Source organism: Ceratotherium simum, chromosome 3 (genome assembly GCF_057802395.1).
Source record: "Ceratotherium simum simum isolate JZ-2026a chromosome 3, ASM5780239v1, whole genome shotgun sequence".
NCBI classification, from domain to species: Eukaryota; Metazoa; Chordata; class Mammalia; order Perissodactyla; family Rhinocerotidae; genus Ceratotherium; species Ceratotherium simum.
Genome location: NC_141902.1, coordinates 50,418,429 through 50,438,871, shown reverse-complemented (window position 1 = coordinate 50,438,871; position 20,443 = coordinate 50,418,429). Strand labels below are relative to the sequence as shown.

The window sequence follows — 20,443 nt, the reverse complement described above, 5'->3', positions numbered from 1 at the left end:
GCATAGCAGTTAAGTGAGCACGCTCTGCTGCTGGCGGCCCGGGTTCAGATCCTGGGCGAGCACTGACGCACCGATTGTCAGGCCATGCTGTGGCGGCATCCCACATAAAGTGGAGGAAGATGGGCACAGATGTTAGCTCAGGGCCGGTCTTCCTCAGCAAAAAGAGGAGGATTAGCATGCATGTTAGCTCAGGGCTGATCTTCCTCACACACACACACACAAAAAACCCTCAATTTCATTTGTGTTTCTAGTTGGGAAAATCATAAATATAAATATAAATAAGAACCTTTATAAAATATTTTCTTATATCTACTCGTATTTTAAATGTACTTGTGGCTGGTTATAATCTTGAAAAATAAAAAGGTGCTATGAGTTGAAATGAACCTTAGCTAAAAAGTTTTCCCCATAAAAACATTCCTAAAGTCTAGTTTTTTATTTAAAAGTACTGTTAAACCATATTCAATCAACTCTTTGGTCAACTATTAATGTTCTACTTGAACAATGCTTTTAATAAACTTTTTGAAAGTTTTTTAAAGAAGTATTTTTCTGTGAATAAGGGCTTTAAAAATATGATTCAAGTATAGTGAAAAGAGCTTGGAGTTAGGAGATCCAGGTTCTGGTCCTAGACTTGCTGAGAATGTGAACTTGGGTAAGTCAGATTCTCTGTGCCCCAGCTGTCTGTCTGTAAAACAAGGGAACCAGGTCTCTTCTACTCACTCCACTTATTCCATAGAATTTATAAAGTTTCTAAACTTATACAGTATAATTGTATAGTACATAAAATGAGGTAGTATTGATACTGAACCTCTTAATCTCAAATTTGTCTGCCTGATGTGCAGTAAGCCAATCACTGACACATCGGTGCTTGGAGATGGAGAAAGGTTTATTAAAATTGGCCAAAACGAGAAGGTAGGAGGATAGGTTCTCTCAAATCTTTGTTCACAAGAGAAGGAAGCAGGGGGTTTTATAGAGCTAAGGGCTTGGGAGGAGGAGTTTCAGAGAAACAAAGGGGTAATCCATGTTTCTTTCACTCCAGATAAGCCCTTGTGCAATCTAAGTTCTGGGCGTCAGCAGCAGCTGAGGGCTGGTTATCTGCTGATTGTAACTTCCTTGAAGGCATTCTTTTTCTTATGTAAAATAAGCTCGTAAATCCTTGTGATCCTTGAGTCCTCTCTCAGGTTAAATAAGAAAACAGCAAATTAACAAGATTAACTTCTTTTCATCTATGTCTGTGTTGGGAACAAGGTCAAAAGTTAATCTTGGGGCTGGCCCAGTGGTGCAGCGCTTAAGTGCGCGTGCTCTGTTTTGGCAGCCTGGGGTTTGTAGGGCATGCACTGATGCACTGCTTGTCAAGCCATGCTGTGGTGGCATCCCATATAAAGTAGAGGAAGATGGGCACGGCTGTTAGCTCAGGGCCAATCTTCCTCAGCAAAAAGAGGAGGACTGGCATTAGATGTTAGCTCAGGGTCAATCTTCCTCACCAAAAAAAAAAAAGTTAATCTGATTGAATATTTACAGTAACCCTCAGGTACCTAGCTTCAGTATCATACTGTATATTCTATGTTCTCATGTTTTGCCTTAGTTTAATGACAATCATAAGGCAAAAAAACTTTCGGAGGGCTTCTTTAAATGGTTTTGAGAAATCTTTTGGATCACTTGATGGCTTTTTGACAATCCAATCCAAGAATACTTGTTTTGCTGCTGTTTTTCCACAAGAGGAAAAAGACTTTCTCATTGTAAATGTCCCTATTGCAAACATAGGTGTTAGAGATGAAATCGCTGGTCTTTTTTTTTTTTCCTGCTGCTCTCCAAGTAACTATCCATTTCTTCAAAAACTGACATTGTTATTTACAAAGGCTTTAAGTGTTTAGTTATTGTTCTCTTGTCTTCATATCTTGAGCTGAGAGCCTTTAATCTTTTGCCTCAGAAGAATCTCATTGGTCAGTTCTTGGGAATAAGACCATTATTTTATGAATATCAATCTTGTTAGAAACTCCAGCTATTAACTGACCTGAGTACCTTTAAGGCCCACTTCATTCCTTTGATCTTGCTAAGCAGTAACAAAATCTTTAGTATTTCACTACCTACTAATAATACTGAGAGCTTATCTGAAACTAGAAGTCCTTTTTCCACAGTACTGTTGTTCTCTAGTGCAGCATTTCTCATACTTTTATGTGCATATGAAATACCCAGGAATCCAGTTAAAAATGTAGATTTCTGACTTAGGTCTGGGGTGAAGCCAAGATTCTGCATTTCTAACAAAGTCCCAGATGATGCTCATGCTGCTGATTCCTGGATGAGACTGAGTACTAGGCTACCCACTTGTTATGAAAGAAGTGGCTAAGCTGTGGTCAGGAGCTAAAGAGGCCTTTGGGAGACAGGAGTGTGGCTTTGGGAGGCTAAGGATTGGGGGAATATGAGAGAAGGCTAGGGCCATAGGGCCAGGTAATAATGACACCTGCATGCATTATATAAGAACATGTCAAGCAGACAGACTAATTGGGAAATTTGTTTGTATTTGTATACCTCCTGCTGTAAGAGTTATAAAAAGCACATAGGTGTCATTAGTTCTGGGCTCTTTTTACGCTGCCACAGCATGGCTTGATAAGTGGTGCGCTGGTCTGCACCCGCGATTCGAACCTGTGAACCCCACGCCGCCAAAGCAGAGTGTGCAAACTTAACCACTACGCCACCAGGCCAGTCCCAGTTCTGGGTTCTGATGTTGGCAGTGAAAATAGCTGTGACTTTGATGAAATTATTTTACAAGGATTCAAGTGCCTTGTTCTATAAATATAAAACAAAGGAGGTGGATTAGATGGTTTTGTTTCCTAATCTGAGGACTCGGATATCAGGGCTCTCCAAATGTAGCAATAGGAAAGTGATTTTCAGTTATTTGAAAAGCATAAAAGAAAATGTCTATTAACTTGTGATAAGGCCCTTAATAAATGCACTCTGCGATGTCCATATATGCCCAAAATTTTGGTAGTTAAAAAAAAACCCACCAAATGTGGCAACTTCTGGAATACTTAAGATCTAAGTCCTTCCAGATCATAAATTGTATCATAGAGGTTAGCAGGGTACTATAACTCTGACTTTTTCATGGTGAATCAAATAGAAGATTGTTTATATGCATTAAAGTTTTCTTCTTTCAAGACTCTACAGCAGATTCTTGTGATTCATGGGGCTGAGACCCTTTAAGAATGCTAAATCCGGGGTTGGCCCGGTGGTGTAGTGGTTAAGTTAGCGTGCTCTGTTTTGGCGGCCCAGGGTTCATGGGTTCAGATCCCTGGCACAGACCTACACATTGCTCATCAAGCTATGCTGTGGTGGCATCCTGCATACGAAGTAGAGGAAAACTGGCATACATGTTAGCTCTGGGACAATCTTCCTCAAGCAAAAAGAGGAAGATTGGCAACAGATGTTAGCTCAATCTTCCTCACACATACAAATTATTAAAAAAAAAAAAAGAATTCTAAATCCTTAAACTAGCAAGCATATAACCTCAGTTTCTCCAACTCTAAAATGGAGATAAGAATGTTTATCTGAGTTGTTGTGTCAGGTTTAAGGTAGGACAAAGCCTTTTTGAGTTTCAAATTTGGGTCCGATTAGTTAGGTATTCTACTTAACATCTCAGCAAAGTTAAGTTTCCCACTGTCAAGAACCTATTTTTTTTTGCTGAGGAAAATTGGCCCTGAGCTAACATCTGTTGCCAATCTTCCTCTTCTTGCTGAGGAAGATTGGCTCTGAGCTAACATCTGTGCCCATCCTTCTCTATGTTGTATATGGGATGCTGCCACAGCATGACTTGATGAGCAGTGTGTAGATTCGTGCCCAGGAATCGAACCTGTGAACCCCTGGCTGCTGAAGCGGAGTGCTCGAACTTAACCACTACGCTACTAGGCCGGCCCCTTAGGAACCTATTTGAGTTCAAATTTGCAAATGCGAAGTATTTAGTCCTCTTTCTTTTTGCCTTGTTCAGATTTGAATGATTACCAATAGTGTTGGAGGAGTAGCACAAGTCAGGAACTATGACCTAGGTTCCACTCCTTTAACATCATTTCATCTTTGTTTGTATATCATTTGTAAAATTTGTAAAAAAAAAAATCTGCCATAGTTTCTGTGGTTGTGGAGATAAAATGAAAGAAAATCTGATGTAAATGATAAATTGCTATATAAATGGAATCAATTTTTACCATTTTCTTTTTTGCAGGTTTACCTCAGTGCATATGTATGATCTCTCAGAATTCACTTCTGAAATTTACAGGTTAATAACACTTTACATTAGTATACTAGAGTTTACTAATATTTAATACTCATAATCTTATAGGAAGCTGGCAAAGCTGGAAGTGGAACTCATCAGATCTTGCTATTTATTCTTTTTGACACTGCCTATTAATTTGTTTTAAATATCAAGAGCACAGACATTGGATAATAGTAAGTCACCAGAATCCTATGGTATCCCAATGGGTCAGCTTTTCTCAAAACGTCTAGGTTTCCTCAGCACAGGGAAGGCTTCTTAGGTGGAAAGTGGCTGCCCTGTGACTTGTGGGGAAAAGTACCAACCTTAATTTACTTTATGGACACCCAGTCAAGTGAGCAGGGCAATCTCACTCACAGAGAACTCTCATCAAATCACCCTCTACAACTGGCCCTAAAATTCTGATCAGCTTTGGCTCAAAATGTAATACAGAAAACCAAATCTAGTCAAAATAGAAGACAAATTAGCTGGTAAATTTTGTTAGCATAATTTGTACCACACAATCTGGAAAAGTTAGTGTCTACCTAAATCTTTTAGACCTCCAGGATAATTCACAAACGTTTATAGACTTAGAAACAAAATACCCATTGCTTTTACTTTATGTCATGGGCCCTCACTGCTGCTTTCTTATTTGGGTTTCACCCTCTTCAAATCTGATATTCTTAAAATGTGGAGTTCAAACTGGATACAATTAAAAACAAAACAAAACAGCCTAATACAAAGACTAATAAAAGGATTATTTTAAATTTTCTGCCAGGTTACACATGGGTTAAGCAACTGTTATTTACTTAAGGATAAAAAGGTTAATTAAAATTGTAAATGATTCTTTTAGAATTAAGTCTTAAAATTAGCCTGTGAAAGTGCCTTGAAAGGCATAAAAATCTACGAATAGATGGTGTTAGCTTTCTTACTAATTTAATTTTCAGGCTCTCCTAGAATTAGAGAAGTCCAAGCTACTTTGACTTTTCAAAGTTCTGCGTTATAAACACACACATTTTTAAAAAGATAAATAAAAACAAGCCATTGAAATAATAAAAATGCCCATTACGGAAGCTGTCACTATCAAATTAAAAATCGTTTTTTCTTTTTTGCTGTTGTGTCACAGTTGATCTTAACTATAGTAACACCAAAAGCAAATACAACCCAAAAGTCTAATTTTGAGGCACCCTTTTGTTTCTGCTCAGGCCCACCATTGTCCTTGTTAATGTCTTTCTTTTTTTTGCCACAATTAGAGGACAGAGAATTAAACCTTAACTTTTACTGTTTCCACCAATAGTGAGTGTAAGTGCACCATAACTTTTTTTCCCCTCATATCCTTTTTTGAACAAGGCACAATGTAAAAAAACCCTAAAATTAACAGGGCACGTTTTTCTTGTTCAAAGCCATCACCGCACAGTTTGCAATGGGGTACAAGTTGCATACCATCCCAATCATCTTTATACCTTCGGAGGCAATTCTGGCTTAATACAATGCATATTTACATATGCGTAGCCTAGCGGTTGCCTAGAAAGAGGTTTTTTTTTGGGGGGGGGGGTAGGTGGGAGTGCGGGTTGGCCCAAACTTATAGCAAAGAGTACCAACAGTCAAAAACATGCAGCCCTCTGCCCAAACCCACCCAGTCGTACTCGCTCGTTGTCGATATCTTCTTTATTTTTTCCCCAAACGCAGCCTTTTCTGTAGCGGATGGCAAGAACGCCAGCGAGGCCCAGGAGACGCGGCCTTTTTACTACACCCAATTAAAGCAGCAAAAAGAAGCTGACCCGCGGGCTGGATCAGTATGTATAAACTAATCCGCCTAATCCAGGGAGTAGTCTTCCAGGGTGAACCGCGAATCCTTTCGAATGGTTGTAGCAGCCCGTTTCCGTAGCAACCGGCCGCCGCGCCTCTCCAGCGCCGGAGCCCGGATGTTGTGAGGATCTAGGCCGCCTGGCCGGGCTTCCTGCAGCCTGCCCGCGACGGGCTGCGCTCCTCTTCGGGAGTCGTAGTTCTTCTCTCCGCCGCCGCCGGCCCTAAGGCGCGGGCCGGACTACGAGTTCCGGCATGCGCTGCGGCACCCCGCCGGCCGCCGCCTCCTGGCTGCGGACGCCTGCGAGCAGGTTGTTGTTTTTATGAGGCGTCACTGCGCTTGGAGCTGTGACCGCCGCCACCGCGACAGCCGGCGCAGTCGGGCGGAGGTGGCGCTGCCCCTTCAGGTACGGCCCCGGACGCGTCTGGATCCCCAGAGAGGAGTCGGGGCCGACTGTCGGGGCCCTGGCCGGCACCCGCGGCTTAGCCGCCTGGCGGAGGCAGCCGCTGAGTCTCCTCTAAGGCGGGGGCTGTTCAGACGGTGGCTTGACCCCTGGCGCCTGGCATTTGCGGCCGCGCGGGTGGCCTCTTCGGAACGCGAGTCTGCAGCTCCGGCGGCTCGAGCCGGCCCCTGAGGCGTCCGGTCGGGTGATCCGGCTGCCTCCGACCCACGCGTACAGACCGAGCGGTGCTCCAGGGGTGTGGGGGTCTGACGGCCGGGGGGACGGACCCTCCTTCCTTCACTGGGCTGGATTGGGGTGCTTCTCCTTTCTGATTGCTGAGAATCCATATGGTAAGATGTTATGTGCGTCACTCTGCCGGGTTTTCAGCCGGCCCATCTTTTTTGGTGACGTTGGAGCCCCGTGATGCCAGGAATAGAAAGGTTAAATATTCAATACTGAAGCTGCGATTTCTGCTCGCACGCCAGGCTAACAAGGATGAAATCCTTCTCCTTCTCCTTTCTCCCCTCTACTGGGCCCTTTAGCGTCGGTCTTCCTAATCGATAGGTCCTCCGTAGCAGCTGTCCACACAGTGCCTTGTACGCGTTACATGTTTCTTTTTGTTTAATGAATCCAACTCTTTGCCACTGGGAGCGCCAATTTTAACGAACTCGGCCAATTAAGGTACTTGGTTGAGTGGGTGAAATTTGCACTGCTTCACTCCAGCTTTATTAAAAAACGGAGTGGAGCTTTCTTTCAGCTCGAAGAGGTAACTACTTCAGTACTGCGAATTTGAAGAGATTGCCTCCTGCAGTAAGGTCGCATCCACTGGATAGGACTTGAAATGTCACTGTCAGCGCATCATGTCTTTGGCTTAAAGTTTGAATCTTTTTAGGCCCCGCATTCCTCAGGGGGATATTTTTCAAACTTTGGACGCTAGTGTGAACGGTTTACTATTCTTTCTTCGGCTCTGATCATAAAGGGGAAGGGACGGAGAAATTGAGGGTATTATTGTAATACGTAATGTTTAACGCTTTACCCTAAGAATGGGATTCTAATGAAAGAAGCTACTAAAAATCATTCTCAAATAATATTTAAGGATGTAGGAAATACTAATTTTTAAATGAAAACAGGTTAGAAAATGGTGTAATTCTTGTTTTGTATACTAAACTATAAAAGTAGAAGCGATTATTTATCTATTAGAAATAAAACTCAAAGGACAGTCATAGTTATAAAAGTGATTGGGTGGTATAAGTACAAATGGTTTTTTCATTATATTTGCTGGTATTTTCCAAATTTTCTGCAGAAGAAACTTAATTTAAAAAAAGGATACAGGTGCAGCAATTCCAGTTATATAGACTCTTTAAACTTTAAAAAGCAAATAAGCAACAACAACAAAAAACATAGGCAAGAACCCCTCATACTGCAACCATAGACTATATGAATAACAAATATAAATGTAATTATTTGTCGAGGAAGGACAAGAAATGCATGAGTTGGACTGGAAAGGAAAAAAAAAACCCCAGATATGACAATAATTCTCAGAATTTATACATCTCATCTTATTTTGATCTGTTTTCACTTTATACAGTAAAATCAAAGACAGTTAAGGCAGTGTAATCTTGATTATTTCTGTAACTCCACCGAGTCACAAAAGATGGGCATATTAATTTTAAAAGATCTGGATATAGCAGAATTTTTTATTAATTGTAAGCATTCACCAGTGGAAATAAAGAAGTTAAGCAATTATTATAAAATGAGGCATTTTAAGCTTTTTTTCATTGAGTCATTTTGAGTACTGTGTTTGTATGTCTGATATTTTGGACTGTGTTTATCTTTATTTTCTATTATGGATATGTTGGATATGAATGGGTAAGTAGCATATTATTTAGCCCACATTTTATTTTCTCTCGCAAAGAAAGAGCCACGTAGTTCTTTGATAGGAATATTCTGTGTATTTTTGCAACTATCAATCTTGGAAAATTGAGGTTTACTTCAACTCCAAGTGTCCATTAACCTTTAATAAAATATCCATTCTGAAGCTTTTTTTGTTTTTCAAGCTGTAGTACTCATACTTTGTTTTCTTAGGTTGTCTTCTTTGGAGCTTTGCTTCTCTCCTCAAATTTCAATTTCTTTTCAATATTTTCTACCTTTTATTTTTGTATATTTTGTGTACTGTGTTGGCTCAATATCTGATTGGATATTTGGATCCATTTACGAGGGCATAAGGAACATTGATAATTGATTAACATGTCTGATTTACTAACTGGGTTCCACAGTATTATTGTCTAGTTTGTGTAATTGTATTCTTATCTAAGTTAAATAAAGATTTTTAAAAATTAGGTATGAACTGCTAAGATTGTAGAATTAGTTTCTGACATGTAAAGAATATGGACACAGCGTCAGGGCCTCTTAATTAAGCCCAGGGTATATTAAAACAGAAAATGCAGACTCATCTAACAATGCAGAACTACTAGAGGCTGAATTGTTTTTGTGCTTGTGTGTGGTTAAGTTGAGGAAGTTGCTATATTGTAAGTGATAACTTACGTTTTCAAGAATTTTCTTCCTGGCATTTCTGTGGTTTTGACTAAATTAAAACAGTTAAAATATATGGGTCAGTTTCAAAGGTCATGTCCAAAGTATTGCACCAGATAAACTAGAAAAAAAACCTCTCAATTTGAGTTCTAAGATGAAATTTAGCCCTAATGTGAGGAGGATTGCAACTAACTGGTAAATATAGGGATTTTTTTTTTTGAAAGGGTGTTGAATGTGTGGAAATCTGTTTAAGGGTCTTTGGGGTTTTCTGAAGGAAGTATTAGGAAATGAGTAAGGTGAGTTAAAGATTTTCCTCTGTCATCACAGGAAGTCAGAAATCTAATTTTTCTGTAGTATTTGTCCATAAATCACTATCCTGAAACCTTACTTCTGGTTTATATTGCCAGCATGATGAAATGTAAAAAGAGCATTGGATTGGGAGTCAGGATGTTTAATGATGTTGAGCAAGTAATTTAACTTCTCAATCTCTATTGTTGCTGTTTGTACATTGTAGTAAAGTAATAGCCAGTTGCCTTACTTCATGGGATATTTATGAAGATCAAATCAGATATGAAAATTATATCACTTTTTAAGTAGCAGAGTGACCTACCCATGCAAAGCATTATTGGCCTGCATAAGTAACATTTACATAAAGCATATTACATATTTTGAAGTGTGATGACAGTATTATATATACTTTTGGACTGGGAAGTTTGATGGAAAAAAGTCAAATAGGATCCTCATTTGATTTTTTGGTAGAACTTTTTGACTTCTAGGTTGAAAAAAACCTAGCCCCTCTGCTGACTGTGACTTTATACTCTGCTGCATTAAAAGTCCTGAAACGGCAGTGTGATTTTATGGTTGGGCTTTTAATTTTGGTTTTGTTTTAATCACACATTTAAAGTATAAGGAAGATGAGCAGTCTAACTTAACACTAGGAAGTGGATGTTGTTTTTAATTTTCTAAAATGGTGCTTTAAGTTGATTTCATGAACAGTGTGCCGACATTGAATATGAAATCCCAAGTCCTCAGAGAGATGCGTTGCATGTGTAAGCATTGGTCTTTCAGGGCAAGAAATAGCTTAGAGCTGAGATGCCTCCTTCTGGGGAAGTCAACTCTGCCTATTACAGCATCTGACCCTTGAGATTAACCTCGTTAGGTTGACATGTAGAACATTCAAGTAAAAAAGTCATTTAGAAACTTGTAAATCAATTCTGAGGACTTTATGTGAGTAAATATAAGTGAAAGTAAAAGGCAAAGAAATATATAATGTATCATGGGTTGGTAATGACTGCTTATGTGATTAGTTTATAACTCAAATAACATCTTTACTAACATTTTTTCTGATATTACTACTAAAAATTAACAATGGATGTATATTTAATTATCCTGTACTTTAAGAAATGGAAAACTGAATAAAAATGTATAAAATCCCTTTGTTTTCCTTCTTTCCAGCTTTTTTACCCAAATGAAAAGTAGAAGATAGTTGTAAAAAAATTAGCGTGGATTATCCTTTTGTGAAAAGTATGTTTAAAATAAAAAATATAGATATATGATGAATATAGATTTTTTAACAAGTGAAAACAAATTTTTTTTTTTTTAATTTTGAGAATAGAAGAAAGCATCAAGCCAGAACCCAGTAGTTTTACTTTTTTATTTATCCAAAAAAAGGAAAAAGGGGCCACCAGTGGCTTACAGTGTGCAAATGAGGGCAGTATGGAGCCTAGTCAAGCTCATATATTTGTTGGCTCTTGCAGGCTTTTCCAAAATTAAGATATAACAATCTTGGAAAGTCAGAATTTTTCTCAGAATGAAAATACCTGGTGAAAGGAATATTTCCATTCTAATGGGAATCTTAATTTCCCTCCAGCGTTTTGCATTCATATTGTTTACTCTCTTTATTTCAAACTTTTTATGAAAGGTGTGGCTTCTTTTAGATTGAGGCAAAAAGGGATGTTTTTATCTTCACATATGACAGTAGTTGCTTTTGTTTCCCAATTTGAAGGATGTTACCTCATAGAAGGAAACTTGTGAAAAATTGTGTATTGACTCACTTCTTGCAGAATTTATTTTCTAGATCAAAAAGTTAATCTGCTGTAATTTACTACTCCTGTTTGAGATTTTTTTCTAGATACCTATCTTTAGTGATAGATTTCAGAGTTTTAAATGAAATTCCACTCCGTTAGAACTAGGCGAGCCTGCTTACAGTAGATAGGTTATCTTTGTACCCACTTACATGATGAGTATAACCAAGAGGCAGGACAGCTGTAGGACCCACGTCTTGATGCCACAGTTGCTGCACCATGGACTCATGAAAGCCTTGGGTTATGCTGTCTTTTCTCTAGGGCCAGTTTTCTAAATAGACTTCTGATACCTCAAATAGTAAACATTTTAATGTGACTCCCTTAAGTCCTGTAACTTGTCTTGAAGAAACTGGTCATCCAGAAGATGATTGGATTTGTGTCAGTCATTCACTATACTTAAAATTGGGTTTGTCTTTTTATTTTGAAAAATATTTATTTTTTTCTGCTAATTATAAAGATAAATGCTCGTTGAAAATTTAGGAGACACATTACATGTAATTTTAGTATTTTTAGATGGGAAAGACTCTAAAATTTTAATATATTGCATATATATTAATATAAGTAGGGTTTTATTATACATATTCTCACATCCTTTTTTCACTTAATATGTAATTAATATCTTTCCATGTCAAGGCATGTTGTTACTTTATTTTTTATTTATTTATTTTTTTATACAAAGAACTTGTTTTTTTTTTTTTTTGTGAAGAAGATCAGCCCTGAGCTAACATCCATGCTAATCCTCCTCTTTTTGCTGAGGAAGACCGGCTCTGAACTAACATCTATTGCCAATCCTCCTCCTTTTTTTTTTCCCCAAAGCCCCAGTAGATAGTTGTATGTCATAGTTGCACATCCTTCTAGTTGCTGTATGTGGGACGCGGCCTCAGCATGGCCGGAGAAGCGGTGCGTCGGTGCGTGCCCGGGATCCGAACCCTGGCCGCCAGTAGCGGAGCGCGCGCACTTAACCGCTAAGCCATGGGGCCGGTCCTACTTTATTTTTTTAATGGCTGCATTAATTATAGATATTATAAATTTTAATTTCAATAAATTCACTCTTGGTAGACATTTTACTTTCTAATTTTATATTATAAAAATTGTTCCATCAACCATTTTTAAACGTGTGTATATATTTTCATACTCATCTGAGTATTTCTGTCAGATAAATTCCTAGAAATGAAATAGGTAGAAAATGAAATGGAATTGGTAGGTCACAGAGTATCGGCCTGTAAAATTTTATGACCAAGTTACTCAAAAGATAATAATAATATCATTTCCACTGTTTACAGTACCTATTTTCCTATATCTTTTCTACCTATGTTTCTAACCTACTAACCTGTTATACTTTGTGAATCGGTTGGGCATTAAAATAATCTTGTTTCTCTTTGTGTATCTTTGGTAGTAAGGGTGAGCATTTTTTTCTTATTTATAAGCCATTTTCATGTCTTCTATAAATTGCTTACTCATGTTACTTGCTAAATTTTCTATTCAATTTTTAACCGTTTTCTTGATGATTTATTGGTGTACTTTAAGTGTTTTGAAAACTCTTGTCATATATGTCAAAGGTATTTTCCCAGTATATCATTCATATTTATTTCTAGTGACTTTTAGCAAACAAGTTTATGATTTTTATATAATATCTTTTCCTGATGATTTCTGGGTTTTGTGTAAAGCATAGAAAAAGATCATCTTTACCCCAGCATTGTAAAACTATTTTCCATTTTCTCTGAGTTCTTTTGTGGTTTCATTTTGTACATCTAAATCTTTGAGCCATGTTTTTACCAGGTAGTCTTAAAGTTTTGTGAAGCCTTATGTTAATAATGCTGATCTTTCACAAGGCAAATGAGATGACAGCAGTCTGAAAGTCTTCTGTAACATCACATTTACGAAGTTTAATGGAGGCTGTGATTCTGAAGTGATGCAACTTGGCAAAAAACTGCTTTTTTTTCCCCTTTGGGAGGCAGGAGAGGGAGAAGGATGAAATTTGCTTTCTTTTTTAATTCAAAAGCATTTTATGTGAAAGTAGCTCTTAACTTTCTGCATCTCTTTCATCCTCTAGTTTTCACACCAACCACAGGAAGCTTTTGTGCTGTTTTGAGCATCTAAAATGGTAGCCAGCACTTAGTTCCATATTCAGAATTGCCTGTCAATCTTTTGTCCCTTGATGCTGTTTGGAAAGCAACTTAGTTTGGTCTTTGCTTGGTGAAAATATGTTGCAGGATTTATCTGCTGTAACAGTTTAAAAGCCCTACAAAAACTTATTCTTTTTCAAATAAGGGGTTTACCTGACCATTCTAGCCAATAAGCCTTGGAATCAACTTCCCTGGGGTAGTATTTTTGTTTCCAACAGCACAAAGGCCTGGTGGGTACTAGGCACTCCTAAGCTAGGCTTATTTATTGCTAGAGTTTGGGGATTGAAATAAGGTCCAACATTGTAGATGGAAAAAAAAAGTATAAATGGACCCTTTGCTTAATATCAGACTATTTTGAAAAGAGAAAGCAACACAGTGGAAGATTCTTCCTTCCCACAATGCACAGGGTTGAAGACCCCAAAATTCCCAAAAGAGACACATTACTCATGATTTAACTCCAGAAGTATTTATGTCAAAATACTTTTTAAAATGTGAATTTGTGTCAAATTACCATAAAGCATAGTGACAATAACAGTCTTAGATGCTTAGACAGTAAAAGTCTTAGATGACTTTTTTTCCTGCATCACTAGTTTTCATTTTGATAAAAAACCATCAACAACCTAAACTTCCATTAATAGGGAAATGAACTATGATAAATATAGTTTTATGATGTAGTTATTAAAGTTATTTTTGAATAATTTTTGAAACATTATAAAATTTGTTAAACACCTAAGTGGAAAAAGTAAGGTAGAAACTTGTTGACCGCAATGCTTATATAAAATGTATGGATGGATATATCCCAGGTGCATTTAAATCAAATTTGCAGCGAATTTAAACTGTACTCCTGCTATTGAGGAAGACTTTCTTTGCCCATGCTTTCTGTTGCCTTTGTACACGCTCTTTGTTTTGCCTGAAATGCCCTCACCACTCATCTGCAAGTTTTACTTCTATTTGTACTCACCTTGCATGTTGCCTGCCTAATCCTCGAAATCTATTTTGAGCCCTAGAGGATAATAATTAAAATAAAAGGGTTTAGAACAGTGCTATATATAGTTGGTGCTCAAAAAATATTTGTTGAATGAATGAATGAATTTATCTTATTGCCAGAAGGGTGGAAGCAACTTATAGAGTTAGATAAAACGCAGCAAGGTAACAAAAGTAGGAGAGGATAATGAGACAAAAGGCAACATACAGGTGGGAATTATAAAATGGAGGAAGAATGAAGATAGTACTCTACACAAAATATATGCTGTGACGTCCTATATTCTTATTAAGGCTAGCTATTAAGAGAGAAAACTCTTAAGTTACCTAAGCCAAGTACTCAGGATAAGCTCAGTTATTCTGACACTAAAATCAGAAAGAAAGAAATTTCTACTGATGGTCCTTCTAAAGAAGATGCTTCAAGATGTGGTGAACTGTGTGTTTACTCACAGTTTCAAGCTACAAGGTAATGAGTCCAGTAGCGCTCTTTTTTGGTGGCTTGTTAACGTAGATCAGTGGCATCACAACAAAGCAAAGTGTAGGTTGGGGTAAGGTTAAGGCATGGCACTTTTGTTGGGCTGTCTTCTACACAACTGAAGAGAGTAAAATGCCTTTGGAGAGGGGCCAGCCCCATGGCATATCGGTTAAGTGTGGGCTCCGCTGCTGGCAGCCCGGGTTTGGATCCCGGGCGTGCACTGATGCACCGCTTGTCAGGCCATGCTGTGGCGGCGTCCCATATAAAGTGGAGGAAGATGGGCACAGATGTTAGCCCAGGGCCAGCCTTCCTCAGCAAAAAGAGGAGGATTGGCATGGATGTTAGCTCAGGGCTGATCTTCCTCCCAAAAAAAAAAAAAATTTGCCTTTGGAGAGATCTGAAATAGACTTCACTGTCTTTAATAGTATATTGAGATCATCTTCAATATTACGTCAGGAAGCCTGGTCTCCTAATAGACACAAAACAGTATCACTGGGGCTGGCCTGATGGTGTAGTGGTTAAGTTTGGTGCACTTCGCTTTGGTGGCCAGGGTTCGTGGGTTCAGATCCCAGGTGCGGACCTACACCACTTGTCAGCCATGCTGTGGTGGCGACCCACATACAAAAGAGAGGAGGATTGGCACAGCTGTTAGCTCAGGGTGAATCTTCCTCAGCAAAAAACACAAAAAAAGCAAAAAACAAACAGTATCACTATCTCTGACTGCTGAAAGTAAGATGAAGTGATGCAGAGGCCAGCTCCAGCTGGAGACTTTAATCTTTTTGCTTAATAGATTCTGTTAGGCTTCGGTAGGAGGTCCTTTTAGAGCTGAGGCATAGAGTAATGGGTCAAACCACTGGAGTCATGTGGCATTAGGCATCATCAAATTTTCCTTCCTTGCTAAGGGAGATTTTTTAATAGGAAGCTAGCTGTGGGTAAAATTGTTAGGTAATGGTAGCTTTCTTAAGCTTTTCTACTTTGACTGCTTCGTGATGGTGGTTAGTGATTGTATTGGCCCTAAATCCCTTTTGAAAATAGGCAGGATTTAAAAATATTCGTAATTATGGTAAGTTTAACAGAGGCAAGTTTAGAGATGGGGCTAGATCTGAAATTAGACCTGGAGCTCATTTCTATTTCTGATCCTTTAGTTTCTGATCTGAGTTAATGCTTGCATGTCCTTTACTGTAGATAAGATAGAATGATAGATTAGAGATGAGAGATTAATAAGTATATATTGTATGACTTATTTCGGACTAGTAGAGAGCAATTAAAATTTTTATGCTATGATAAAGACATTAAAATTGGAGCTGTGTATCAAAGCTGTGATCTTAATACTAATTAGTAAAGTAACTCAAGGAAAAAAGTAATATAAGCTACCGTTAGGCAAGTTATGCTAAGAAATACAAAAGTTATGCTAAGAAGTAAGAAGTAAATGCTGTAGGTTCAGGGAAATGAGAGATCAGTGTGTTAGAAATAGTGATCTAGGAAAACTTCATGGAAGACAGCTGAGCCTTAAATATAGAAATCAGAAGAAAGGAAGGAGGAAAGCATTCCAGGATGTGTGACTTAAGTAAGTGAAGACATAGAGGTAGGGCTGTGCATTCTGTGTTCAAAAGATGGAAAGCAAGTAGATTACTTTGACCAGATGAGATAGTTCAGGAGGAGAGCTAGTAGATGGCAAGGTAGGTTAGAGCCAGATAGTGGAAGCTTTTGGATGTCATCCTAAGAAGTTTGGCTCTATTGTACAGAATACTTATTCTCAAGATCAGGGGGAAACTTTTGAATGGGAAGAAAAAAAAAGTCCTAATATTTGGAATAAGTATTGTATATAACATGCAGTCAATTTCATCTTTGCCTGTATGTAAGCGTTTGGGGTGGTTGTGTGTGTTTAGGGAGGGACCAAGGGAAGAGTCGAAAAATGGCACTATAGGAAATGGCACTATAGGAAGTGATGAGTACCATAGTAATTAAAAGAGCATTGTTTGGTGCAGGAATATAGATCAGGGGAAAAGAATGGAGACTACAGAAACTGATCCATAAATGTATGGTACTTTATATGACAAAAAGTGGCATTTTAAATCATAGAAAAAGTATGGAATATTCAATAATCAAGATAATTTCTACCTCACACCAAAAGGGAAAAAATCCAGATGCATAGATTAAACAGCCAAATAATCTTGGGAGTGGGGAAAGACTTTCTAAAGCAAGATATAAATTATAGATACTATAAAGGATACCCTATTCTCCATCCTCTATATTTGCATAAAATTTTAAAACATATCTATGATAAAAAATATTTTAAAAAAAGCATGCATGCTGGAAGAAAATATTTGCGATGGATATGACAATGAATTCATTCATGACCCAATTTAGAAAGAACTTCTGCAAATCAATAAAGACAACCTAATAGGAAAGTGAACATGTGAACATTAGATAATTCATTAGAAAAAGAAATAAGGATAGCCAATAAACATAGGAAAAGATGTGCAACCCCACTGAGTCATCTGGGAAATGCAGATTAAAATAAGATCTTTTTTTTTTTTGCTTATGAGATGATCAGAAATTAAAGGTGGTGGTTATTCTGTTGGTAAGGTTGTGGAGAAATACGTATCCTCATATGTTGCTGGGAGGCCTTCCCTAACAACCTTATCTAAAATTCTAATCCCCACCCCCCACTCCCTGCATTCAGTTTTTCCCCTGCTTTCTTTTTCCCCACAGTACTTGCCATCAACTGGCTTACTACATATTCTGCTTGTTTGTATCACTATTCCTTACTGGAATATAAACTCTCTTCAGGTTAGGGTCTCCCCAACCCCCATGCCGTATTCCCGGTACTTGGACCAGTTCATGGCACGTACTAGGTGGTCAATAAGTATATACTGAATGAATGAATGAATGAGTGAATGTAATGTTTGTGTTCCAGATCAAGATAAATATTTGTCTTTTAAAATACTTCTGTAGGGTCTAAAACTCTAAAAGTAGAGTATAAAGGACATTTTTAAAGTTTTCATTAGTTGGAATTTTGGATCCTCTTCTGTTTCTCAAATGAAGTGTGATTTAAAGCAGGCATTTTCATATCCTTTTGGGGAGTTAAAAGCTCCACAGCCTTTAAAAAGCATTAAAGAAATAGGTTCTTGAAAGCTATCTAGACTGCTGCTTTCGTCTTGGATCACATTTACAGTACAGCAGCACTTTTGGAACCTTTGCTGACAGCCCATTGGTTGGCTTAAATCGGAATTATAGACGTGTGGGAGAATAATGCCCCCATTCTTCTCCATCGTTTCAAATTCTCAAAGATATGATGATAGAAACCTTACCTGTTCCATGGTAAAATGTAGCTACTCAGGAATGATGAGGGGCACCATCGTAACAGGTAACATTCACTGCAGTTGTACTTATGAGGTAAAATTAATATTGCTGCTGTGTTACTAATTTTGACAACTGCCACCTAAAGTGTTTTAAAATTAAATCTTTAGCCAATAACTCTCCCCTAAATTCAGTCTCCAGCTGCCTACTTGATATTTCCACTTGGATGTGGTAATAACTGTTTCAAATTTAACATGCCCCAAACCAGTTTACCAATTTTCCTTTCATAATCTGCTGCTTTTGAAGTCTTCCTGTCTCAATGGCCATTCCATTCTTGTATTTGCTTAGGCCACTGGTCAACCTTCATACCCCGTATTCAATACATCAGGAAGTCCTGTTGGCTGTACCTTCAAAATATATGTATAAATTGTCCACTTCTCACTGTCTTCATTGCTGCCACTCTGGTCCAAACCACCATTGCACTCACCTGGATTATTGTAGTAGCTTTGCAAATGGTCCTCCTGCTTCTGCCTTTGCTGCCTCACAGTGCTGTCTCAATAAAGCAGCCAGGGTGATCTTTCTATTCCTATCCTCAAAATTCTTCTGTGACTTTCAGTTTTACTCAGAGTAAAAAGATGAAGTCTTAGGATCTGTAAGGCCTTGCATGATCTGTCTCCCACCCCATTCTCTCTCTGTCCTCATCTCTTCCTACTTTCCTGCTACACGAAGGCCTCTTTGCTGTTTCTCGGAGATGCAGGCTTGATTCCAACTTTGTACCTGCTGTTTCTTTGGTGTGAAATCCTTTCCTCAGTTAACTGCATAATGATTCCCTCACCCGTTCAAATATTTGCTCAGATATACCTTCTCAATGAAGCTTTCCTTGACCATCCTTTTTAAAATTAAGCCCCTCCAACCCAGCATTTTCTATTCTCCTTTCCCATGTTTTCTCCATAATAGGAAATATACCATCAAATATACTGTATGTTCTGCCTGTTTGAAAATATCAGATCTGTGGAATGCAAAATATCAGAGCCTGCATTTAAACAGACTGGAAAAGAGCATAGAGAACATGTGTTCTACTTATGATATGTTGTATTATGTTACTTTATGTGATCAGCAGAACTTGACAGGAAAAGGACTATGGCTAGAACTCTATCACAAAATGAATTTTATTATAGAAGTATGATGTTACGGAACTAGTACATGATAAACATTAATTTATTTTCTCACACTGGTAATATATGTTCATTATAGAAAAATCATAATATACTGATGAATACAAGCAGGAAGATAAAAATCATCTATACCCCTTTAAAGTTTTAATGGATTTATTTTAGTTTGATTCTTTGCATCCCACAGATCTAGGGCCCTTTAGTTGCTTCCTCATCTTAATATATGCCCTTTTAAAGATTCATATCTGATCTTCTTTTAACACTCCACTTGAAGCCAGGTACCCGAGGGTTACTGTAAATATTCAATAAGATTACCTTTTGATCTTGTTCCCAACACATAGATTAAAAGAAGTTAATCTTATCAATTTACTGTTTTCTTGTTTAACCTCAGGGGTGACTCAAGGGCCACAAGGATTTATAAGCTTGTTTTACAGAAGAAAAAGAATGCCTTCAAGGAAGTTACGATCACCAGATAACCAGCCCCCAGCTGCATTGACCACCCCCCCAATTTAGATTGCCCAAGGGCTTATCTGGAGTGAAAGAAATATGGATTACCCCTTTGTTTCTCTGAAACTCCTCCTGCCAAGCCCCTTAGCCCTATAAAACCCCCTGCATTCTTCTCTTATGAAGGCAAATTTGAGAGAACCTATCCTCCCACCTTCTCATTTTGGCCAATTGGGGTAAACCTTTCTCCATTTCCAAGCACTGGTGTCTCAGTGATTGGCACGAATTTGAGATTAAGAGGTTTGGTATCACACTCATGCTAGCATAATTGCCTTTTGAAGAACTTTCATATTCTTTAATTTTTTTCTGCCTTTGTTTTTGCTCCATAATGCTTTTCCCGTTCTCTCCTGGGAAATCCTTCCAATGTCGTCATAGCTTCCTGTTTTTTTTAATGAGGAACCAGAACTTTATTTTTTGTAGTATCTCTCAATTTTTGAATTTTGGCAACTAATTCAGTTAAAAAACATGCTGTTTAGCATGTCTAAAACCCATTGCAACCTCATTTATAAAGCCTTTTTTGACCATTCTCCTTTCCTTCTGCAGAGTTAATTGCTCAGTTGTGTTGTCCCATATGTCAACCCATATTTTTCAAATTGTTATAAAACAATTTGAATACAATAGTAACATATCACAAAGTTTTTTTTAAAATTTGTAAAAGCTGATTCAATGAGAAATGGGGATTTATATAGTCAGTTTAGTAAGAAATGCTAAAATAAAATTGCTATGGTATAAAATTGGTTAATATCCTATAGGGTATTCAGACTATAGCCTTTGGGATCA

General features: G+C 38.0%; 1 protein-coding gene across 2 annotated transcripts in view; it reads left to right on the top strand.

Moving 5' to 3' along the window:
* The first annotated feature begins 6,318 nt into the window (after positions 1-6,318).
* Positions 6,319-20,443, top strand: part of CCPG1 (cell cycle progression 1) — a 38,189-nt gene continuing 24,064 nt past the window's right edge. The window contains exon 1 of one of the 2 annotated variants that reach the window (XM_004421599.3): positions 6,319-6,450. The gene's annotated coding sequence lies outside the window, so the exon portion shown is untranslated. Of the gene's footprint in view, positions 6,451-6,471; positions 6,837-20,443 lie in introns of those variants that run through there. The other variant, XM_087427495.1, reaches the window with a different exon arrangement.